The sequence below is a fragment of the Meriones unguiculatus genome, assembly GCF_030254825.1.
Source record: "Meriones unguiculatus strain TT.TT164.6M chromosome Y unlocalized genomic scaffold, Bangor_MerUng_6.1 ChrY_unordered_Scaffold_23, whole genome shotgun sequence".
NCBI lineage: Eukaryota > Metazoa > Chordata > Mammalia > Rodentia > Muridae > Meriones > Meriones unguiculatus.
Window position 1 is genome coordinate 17,725,772 of NW_026843709.1, and position 9,830 is coordinate 17,735,601.

At 36.9% G+C, this 9,830-nt stretch overlaps 1 non-coding gene across 1 annotated transcript; it reads left to right on the plus strand.

Moving 5' to 3' along the window:
* Nucleotides 1-3,608: 3,608 nt before the first annotated feature.
* On the plus strand, nucleotides 3,609-3,716 carry LOC132651665 (U6 spliceosomal RNA). Its single transcript, XR_009589250.1, has one exon. It is a non-coding gene; the product is annotated as a U6 spliceosomal RNA (small nuclear RNA).
* The last annotated feature ends 6,114 nt before the right edge of the window (nucleotides 3,717-9,830 follow it).

The window sequence follows — 9,830 nt, forward strand, 5'->3', positions numbered from 1 at the left end:
ACTGGCTTTCACCCATTTCATGACATCATTCTCCCTCTAATCCATTCATTACCGGAGATAATCTTGAGGTTTCCATGGAAAAGAGTAAACAAACTTTCTTCATTGTATAGTATCTCTGATCCTGTGCTCAAATGACTTGTTCTTGTGAAACTCAACAAGACTTTATCTCATCTATTTATTCAGATCCCACAGTTTTACTCTTGTATACCTCTGTGAAAATGTTAGGTAGGAAATGAAACTTTAATGTTTATTTAATTTTACAGCTTCCTAAGTAGGGAAGCTCCAAAGTTATGTGGAATTAAGGGGAATGTACAGAATGAAGAGGTGGTCTCCTACTGTGGTCTTGGATCTGAAATATCCTTGGTTGTGACTTTGAACTGTGCACTTACATACTCACTAAATGTACCTTCACATTTTTATTGATATAATAGGCTGACAGGGACCAGGGTTGCCTGGAGTACTGAGTATTTAAGGGAAGGAAAATGAGAAGGAAACCAGATAATTCCTGGGACAGCTTTGATTGAAACAGTGAGAGATCTGTGAATGTAAAAGGAGAACTAAGAGGCAATAAACTCTTCGATAGTTGGTACTGTTTCACACTAGTTTTGCCATCCCTCTATGAGCAGGCTTTCCTTGGCAGACTGGGCTGGATTGATAGATGTTTCCTAATGTGTGATCAGTCAGGAACCCTCCTTGTCTTGGGGTTTACAGTTAGAACTTGGCCTTCAGGACAGAGAAAATGGTCCATGTTAACGCCTAGGATACAAGAGCATCTGTGTCCTCCAGACAAATTCTCTCAAAGCATTGTTAGTACACGGACTGCTGGTTCATAGGTGCTACCTGAGCTCATGATGTCTGAGATAGCTGGGTAATGACTAGTTCATGGCCAGGATTCTCTGCTCCATAATGAGTTCCTGGAAAGCATAACTTAGTAAGACAAATACTGCCCTGCATTACCAGAATCTTATTGCCATGTTCAAAGTCATAAAAGTTGTCAACTTATTTTTACTGATTATGTAATTCCATATAATATGCATTACACTCTTTTTCTATTGCTCCCATGTTCAAATTTCTATCCATATGTCACACTAAAAATTTAGTATCTTTAAAATCATCAATTTTAGTATGTGTTGTTCATATTCTCATTGGAACATGATCAGAGTATCAGTGCCAAGTCCCTTAAAGAAACTGAGTTCATCCTTGCTCTACCCTGTCACCACCCACAAGAAGAAGGCATCAATCCTGTATATATCATCGCCTTGATCACAGTTTTTCTTATGTATTTAAGTATTACAAATTGTTCACTTTGTATCCCCTCTGCTGCCCACTTTTCACTTTCCAATACCACCCACCCTCTTTCTTCTACCACTATGCCCTTTCTCTAGTTCCCAGATGGGGAGGTCCTCTTTCCATTTCTAATTGACCCTAGCTTATCAAGTCTCATCAAGTCTGAATGCATCATCTTTCTCTGTGGCCTGATTTTCAGGAAATTGTCCTCCTTTTATCTTCAATTCCACTACTTATGACACTCTTCCCGAGGGGAGGGAGATTTTCATAGGAAAATCCCATTTAGAGCTGAGTATTGTAAGGTCTCTTTTGATTCAGAAGGAACCATCTTTGTGGATGCAAGAACATGGCACTGATCTATCAGTTGAGGGCAGAGAACAACATATTTTAATAACAACACCATAGATTGCTTAAAAGTTTCAATAGGATGCCCTGACCCCACAACTCAATTAATTGCCACCCAATCTCCCTAGTGGTAGACTGACTTTGAAAAGCAACAAATCAAGTAATCCAATTTAAAAAATGAGAAACAGAGTTAAACAGAATTCTCAAAATAGGAATATTGAATGGCAGAGTAACATTGAAAGAAATGTTCAACCTCATTAGCCATCAGAGAAATGCAAATCAAAACGATCCTGAGATTTCAACTTACATCCATCAGAATGGCCAAGATCAAAAACTCAAGTGACAACATATGCTGGAGAGATTGTGGAGGAAAGGGAACAATCCTTCACTGCTGGTAGGAAAGTAAACTTGTACAATGACTCTGGAAATCAATCGGGTGCATTGTCATACAAATTGGAATAGTGTTTCCTCAAGATTTAGCTATCCACTTCTAGGCAGACATCCAAAAATCCTCAAGTACAAAATAAAGACATTTGTTCAACCATGTTTGTAGCAGCTTTATTTGTAAGAGACAAAACCAAGAAATAACCTATTATCTCCCCTTAACTGAAAAAATGATACAGAAATTGTGATACATCTACATATTGGAAATTACCCAGCAATAAAAATAAGGAAATCATGAAAATTGTAGGTAAATGGTGGGAACTGGAAACGATCATCCTGAGTGAGCTATACCAGAAGAGAAAGACACATGGTACATTCTCACTCATGTAGACATATTATATAGGACAAACCTACTAAAATCTCTACACCTAAATAAACTAATGAAGATAGAGGACTCTGGATAAAATGCTCAGTCCTCATCCTGAAAGGCAAAGAGGATGGACATCAGCAGAAGGAGAAAACAGGTATCAAGTTAGGTGCCTGCCACAGAGGGCCCCTGAAAGGCTCTGCATTGCACAGTATCAAAGCAGATGCTGACACTTATGGCCAACTGTTGGGCAGAGTGCATGGAATCTAATGAAAGAAGTGGGAAATACTAAAATCTGGAGAGGCCTGGAGTTCCAAAAGAAAAGCAAGAGAAAAAAAAAACAAACCTAAGTATAAGAGTATTTCCTGAAATTTATACTCCAACTAAGTACCATGCATGGAGATAACCTAGAACCCCTGCTCAGATGTAGCCCATGGCAGTTCAGTGTCCAAGGAGCTTCCAAAGTAATGGAAACAGGAACTGCCTCTGACATGAACTGATCGGCCTGATCTTTGAACACCTCATCATGTTGGTACAACAGCCTTAAGAGGGCACAGAGGAAGAAAATGTAGGCATTTTCTTATATAATAGCCTAGCATCAGAAGAAAAGAGAGAAAGACCTCGCAGGTGGACTTGTGGATGAGCATGCATGGATAAGGGAGAAGGAAAGTTATATGAGATGGGACAGGGGATTATAGAGGCATACAAAGTGAATGAAGTGTGTTTAATAAAAATTAAAATAAAAAATATTAAAAATATAATTCCTTTTGGATTTATATTATAGGAGGGCATGCTTTATGGTTGATATGCCAAAGAAAGTGACCAGAGAGAATGGAGTCTCTATTACATTATATCTTTGTTTCTATCAGTCTCAGATTCTATATTTAAGAATCTGTCTCTCTAGCTTTTCCTCTTTTTCTCTCAGTCTTCCCTCTCTGCTAGCCACTTCTAGTTAAATATGTAAAGCTCTACTTTTTGTGAAGGACTACAAGATGACTGTGTGCTGACATGACATTATGGATGATCTCTGTAAAAATGTAAGCAATGTCCTAATTAAACTCCTTTTGTTCAAAGAGTAGCCTTGATCAGGAAGCATTTTCAGAGAAAATAATTCATTGACTGAGGATGTACCTATGCATTTAACAAATAATACTGAAATCCATGGTATGTGAAACTCAGAAGTCAAAGACATGTGACTTTATTAATGACCACCTGAAATAAAGTGGTCCTCGCTTCAGCAGTACATATACTAAAATTGGAGTGATATAGAGAAAATCAACATGGCCCCTGTACAAAGATGACATGAAGCATTCCATAAACTTTGAAGAAATTAAAGAAAACACAAATAGAAGAAATTGTAGAGAGAAATACTTTGGGAAGAAAACAGGAACTACAGAGGTAAGCATAACCAATAGATTAAAAGAGATGGAAGAAAGAATCTCAGGTGTGGAAGATACAATGGAAGAAATTGATGTATCTGTCAAAGAAAATGTTAAATCTAAAAATTCCTGACACAGATGGTGCAAGAAATCCAAGACAACATAAAAAGACAAAACCTAAAAATACTAGGAATAGAGGAAAAAGGAGATTCCCTCCTTCAAGGCCCAGAAAATATTTTCAACAAAAATCTTTGAAGAAAATTTTCCCAACTTAAAGAGAGGCCAGTAAGAGTACAAGAGGTCTACAGAATACCCAATAAATTATTTCAGAAAAGAAAATCCTCCTGCCAGATAATAATCAAAACAGTAAGTATACAGAACAAAGAAAAAATACTAAAAGATGCAAGGGGAAAAGGCCAAGTAACATATAATGGTAAACCCATCCGAATCACACCTGACTTCTCAACAGAGACTATGAAAACCAGAAGGGTATGGACAAATATGATGTAGGCCCTAAGAGAACACAGATGACAGCGAAGACTATTATACCCAGCAAAATTCTCAGTCCTCATAAATGGAGAAAACAAGATATTTAATGACAAAAACAAATATCAACAATGCCTCCATACCAATCCAGCGTTATGAAAACACTAGAAGGAAAAATACAATGCAAGAAATCTAGCTTCTTTAAAAAAAAAAACCACAGGTCATAATTAACATTATTACAGTAAAACAAAAAGCAACCAAGAACACAAACTTACTACCACATCCAACATCAAAGTCAAAGGATCTAACAGCCAATGGTCATTAATCTCTATCAACATCAATAGACTCAATTTTCCAATAAAAAGACACAGACTGACAGAATGGATGCATAAAATGACCCAGCAATCTCTTTTATACAAGAAACATACCTAAGAAAGATAGACATTACCTGAGGGTAAAGGGCTGGAAGATGGCTTTCCAAGCAAATGGACACAAGAAGCAAGCAAGCTTAGCCATTCCAATATCTGAATACACTTTCCAAATAGACTTTCAACCAAAATTATTTAAGAAAATGATGGGCAAGGAAACTTCATACTCATCAAGGGAAAATTCCATCAGGAAGACATCACAATCCTGAACATCTTTGTCCCAAATAGAGGGGCACCCACATTTGTAAAAGAAACATTGATAAAACTTAAACCACACATAGATCCCTACACAATAATAGTGACAGACATCAACACCCCAGTATCAACAAAGTACAGGTCAACACAACAGAAATTAAAGAAAAGAAGCAATGACTCTAAAGAGGTCATGAATCAAATGTACATAAAAGATATTTACAGAAACTTACTCCCAAACACAAAGAATTTAATTTCAGCATCTCATGGAACCTTCTCCAAAATAGGCCATATGATTAGTCACAAAGCGAGCCTCAACAAATACAAGAAGATTGAAATAATCCCTTGTATCCATTTGATCACAAAGAAATAAAGCTGGATCTCAACATCAACAGAAATAGTAAAAAGTCTACACACACATGGAAACTGAACAACTTCCTACTAAATGAGTGCTGGATCGGGGAAGAAATAAAGAAAAAAATTAAAGTCTTCCTAGAATTCCATGAAAATGAAGGCACAACATACCCAAACTTATGAGACACAATGAAAGCAGTGCTAAGAGGAAAGTTCATAGCAAAAAGTGCCTTCAAGAAGAAACTCAAGAAATTTCATTCCAGCAACTTATTAACTAACCTAAAAACCCTAGAAAAAAAAAAAAAAGGAGCAGACACAACAGGAGTAGACTTCTGGAAATTATCAAGCACAGTTGTTGGTATAATGTCCTTTTAAAATGCATACACCTTACCCTCGTTCATTCAAATGCTGATTTCTACCCCCCACTCTCTGGTTTCAATCCAGATAATGCATTGTGATACTCATTCTAAGCATCCTGTCTCAACTTGGTTTAAACTTCCAAATAAAGCAACTAGACACAATGTTGTGCTGGGAGGAGCCAAAAGGACAGGATAGAGGGGAGGAACTAGAATGAAGGAAATGAGTGGGAGGAGAAGGGGCCAGAGGAGAGCTGGGAGATGGACCTGGAAGAGAGATCTTGGAGGATGAGGAGCATGAACCAGACCCAAGATTTCGCAAAAAGCAAGTATAATGTGGGAAATCTAAATGTTAGGAAATTATTAGGGCTTGGAGGTTTAGGATGGAGTAACTATTGCCCAGTATTGTGTTCTAGCTTAACTAAATAAGCCCAGTCTTTGTGTGGTGATTTGGGTACACAGCTGTATAGGACTAACAACAGCATTACTAAAAGATAATGATTAGTAAATATTAATCACCACTTAAAACAAAAGGCGCCCAACTAATCTAAGTATCCATATCCTTTAATTCATACTTAAGCATAATTTGGAGGGGGGAATAAGCTTCCAGGGATACAACCCAAACTTAAAACCTAAAAACTCCCAGGTCAATTAGGGTCTTTTTAAGAGAGACTCTTAAACATGCCTTGGAGTAAAAGACATTCTACTGTGGGCTCACCTCAGACTTAACATATCAAAACTAACTGCCACTACGGTATAACAGGGTGGAAGAAACAATAAAACAGACTTCTTGGAGCTTGGCTGATAATCTATTCTATGGTTTTAAGAGTGAAATAAAGGAAAGCCTAAAAGTTGTGACTATGCTTACATTCATAGTCCTCAATTTCACTTTAATCATTGCATTAGCTTTTTATGTCTTCTGGAAGGCAAAGGCTTTAGAAAACGTACTAGAACAAAATAAAAGAAAAAAAATGAGGGTTGGAAACAGGACATAAAACAGGAGATACAAAAACTTAAAGAATGGAATAAACAACAGGAAATAAGGCAGAGGTTTTTGAAAAGATACTGGAACAGCACAAAGAACAACTAGCACAATATAAAGAAAAAAATAAAAGTTGGAATAGAGGCATAAAACAAGATATTCAAGAGATTATTTAACAAAACAAACAACAGGGAGATAAGCATGAAATATGGGTGCAGACCTTAAGAGTTTACAATACTAAGTGAAGAAAATAGTCAGGTAGAGGCAAAAGACAAAAATAAAGAAAGCCAACCAAAGGTGGTTAAAAAACAAATGTTGGCTTATGCAGTCAGTATAGAGCAGAGACCAGCAGATGATGATTATCCACTGTATTATCAAGAAGCTGAATGGCGGCCTGTGGAAGTGCTAGATCTGAGAGAATTTAAGGATAGTGTCACTAATTTTGGAATGCATTCACCATTTGGAAAAAAAATGCTGACTTTGTAGTCAATCAAAAGTAGAGTAATCCCCAAGGTCTGGTAGGATATGGCAAAGGCAATATTAGAACCTGGGCCATATTCACAATGGCTTTCATGGTGGAGAGAAGAAGCTAGAGAGATAGCACACAAAAAATAGAGCCAGAGGTGTTGGTGTTTCTAAGGAACAGCTGCTTGGTGATGGGCAGTATGATGACACAAAGATGCAAGGTGTATATAATGAAGAAACCTTAGCATTATGTTGCCTAACAGCTGTAAATGCTTGGGACAAGGTTGAGGAATCAGGAAAAAGGCTTGAGCCATTCTCCCAGGTTATACAAGGTCCAAGTGAAACATTTACTAACTTTTTGCAAAGATTGACTTCAGCTGTGGATAGAAGTATATCAGATCCACTAGCTAGAAAAGCACTAATAGAATTTTTAGCTTTTGAAAATGATAATACTGAATGCAAAGAGGCAATAAGGCCACTAAGAGCAAGATCTGCTCCAATAGACAAATGGATTTAGAAATACGATTGACATCAGACCTCATTAACCCAATTTGACCTTGATAGGAGAAGCTACCCCAAAAGAGCATGGGGAATGTTGTAATTGTGATGGGCAAGATTACTACAAAAGAAATTACCAGGAAAACCAAAATAATTCAAGAAGGGAGCCTATGCTTCCTAGAATATGCTGAAGATGTGGCTAGGGTCACCATTGGCCTAATGAATGTAGAGCAGTCACATATAAATGGGGTAATCCTTTATCAAAAAAATGCCTGAGGGAACCTCTTGCAGACCCCCAAACAGGACAGGGATACTCCTACACAAAAAAATTATACACCACTGCTCTGGGAATAAACATTAAAATCTTGGACAGCAAGGCCAAAGCAGATTCTATGGATAAATTAAAAAAAAAAAAAAAAAAACAGGAAGAGAACAATAAACAAATATATTGGCAAACCTCCATAAATGATCAAAGGCCAAAATTAAGATAATTTTAATAGTAATGAAATTGAAGGCATGGTAGATACTGGGGCTGATGTCACAATTATTACTCCTAAATTCTGGCCCCCAAATTGGCCACTTCAAGGGATGGATATTCAATTCTAAGGGATTGGAACTTTATCTAAAGTGAAACAACGTGTTAGATGGCTTAAATGTATAGGACCAGAAGGTCAAATAGGAAAACTAAGACCATACATGGCAGAAATAGACATAAACTTATGGGGGAGAGATGTGTTACAACAATGGAAGATCCAGATTAACATCCCCCCAAGTTCCAAGATAAGCCAAAAATCGGGTAATACTCCTGATAAAGAAGCTAAAATTATTAAAAAAAATCATCAAGAACAGTTTCAGACTGTCCAGACTGTCCATAAATAAAACACAGCAGAGACCATCTTTTCACCTTCCTGTTGGGAAGCTAGTGCTAATAAAATTCCCATAACATTAACACTAAGGTGGTTTACAAACCAACATATTTGGATTGAACAATGGTCTATGAGTAAAGAAAAATTACTGGTACTAGAACAGCTTGTCCTGGAACAGCTGGAGGCTCAACATATAGAAGAGTCCAATAGCCCTTGGAATTCTCCAGTATTTGTCATCAAAAAGAAATCTGGCAAATGGAGGATGTTATCAGATCTAAGAGAAATTAACAAATTTATTCAGCCAATGGGATCGTTACAATCCGGAATCCCATTGCCTTCCTTGTTACCTAAAGAACGGCCTATTATAGTGATTGACTTAAAGGATTGCTTTTTCACAATTCCTTTACATGAACATGATAGGGAAAAATTGCTTTCTCAGAACCCACTTTGAATAGAAGCTGTCCTATAAAGAGATACCACTAGAGGGTCTTACCACAGGGGATGTTAAATGGTCCTACTTTGTGCCAATATTTTGTACAACAACCTTTGGAGGTAATTCGTAAGTAGATTCCTCAATCCATAATTTACCACCAAACGGATGATATCTTATTAGCAGATTCAGATACAAAACATTAGAAAATATTTTTGATGAAATAAATACAACTTTGCCTTATTGGGGATCACTGATTGCTCCTGAAACAAATACAAAGAGTAGATTCTATTAGCTACCTAGGATACAAAATAGTTCTACAGAAAATTTGACCAAAAAAAAGTTCAAATTAGAAAAAAAAAGTTAAGAACTCTTAATGATTTTCAAACACTGCTGGGAGATATTAACTGGCTATGGCCTGCCCTTGGTTTAGCTACTCAAGAGCTAAGTAAGCCAAGTCTTACAGGGTGATAAGATCTTAAATAGTCCAAGAACATTATCAACTGAAGCTGAAAAAGAATTGGCTCTGGTAGAAATATAATTACAAGATGCATATATAGACCATGTTGATCCAAAGAGGGCCTGAATTTTGGTTATTTTGCCCTCTACTCCCTTGGTTATTCTCCTACTTTGTTTATTCTCCCTCAGGAATTCTTATGCAGAGGGAGGACTGTACTTTAGAATGGATATTTTTGGCATACAAACAAAATTATAAAAAAAAAACAACAACCTAAAGTCATATATAGAAAAGGTTTCTGAATTGATCCTGAAAGGAAAAGTGAGACTTCGTCAACTGGCTGGAATAGATCCAGCTGAAATTGTGGTGCCTTTTACCAATGCTGAGATTGTGTCATTATGGGCAGACAATGAATATTGGCAAAGAGCTTATTGTGAATTTTTGTGAGAAATCAAGAACAGATACCCAAAAAACAAGCGACTTCAGTTTATAAAAAGAACCAATTGGATTCTCCCGCATATAGTAAAAGGAACTCTAATGTCTGAAGCTCCCAT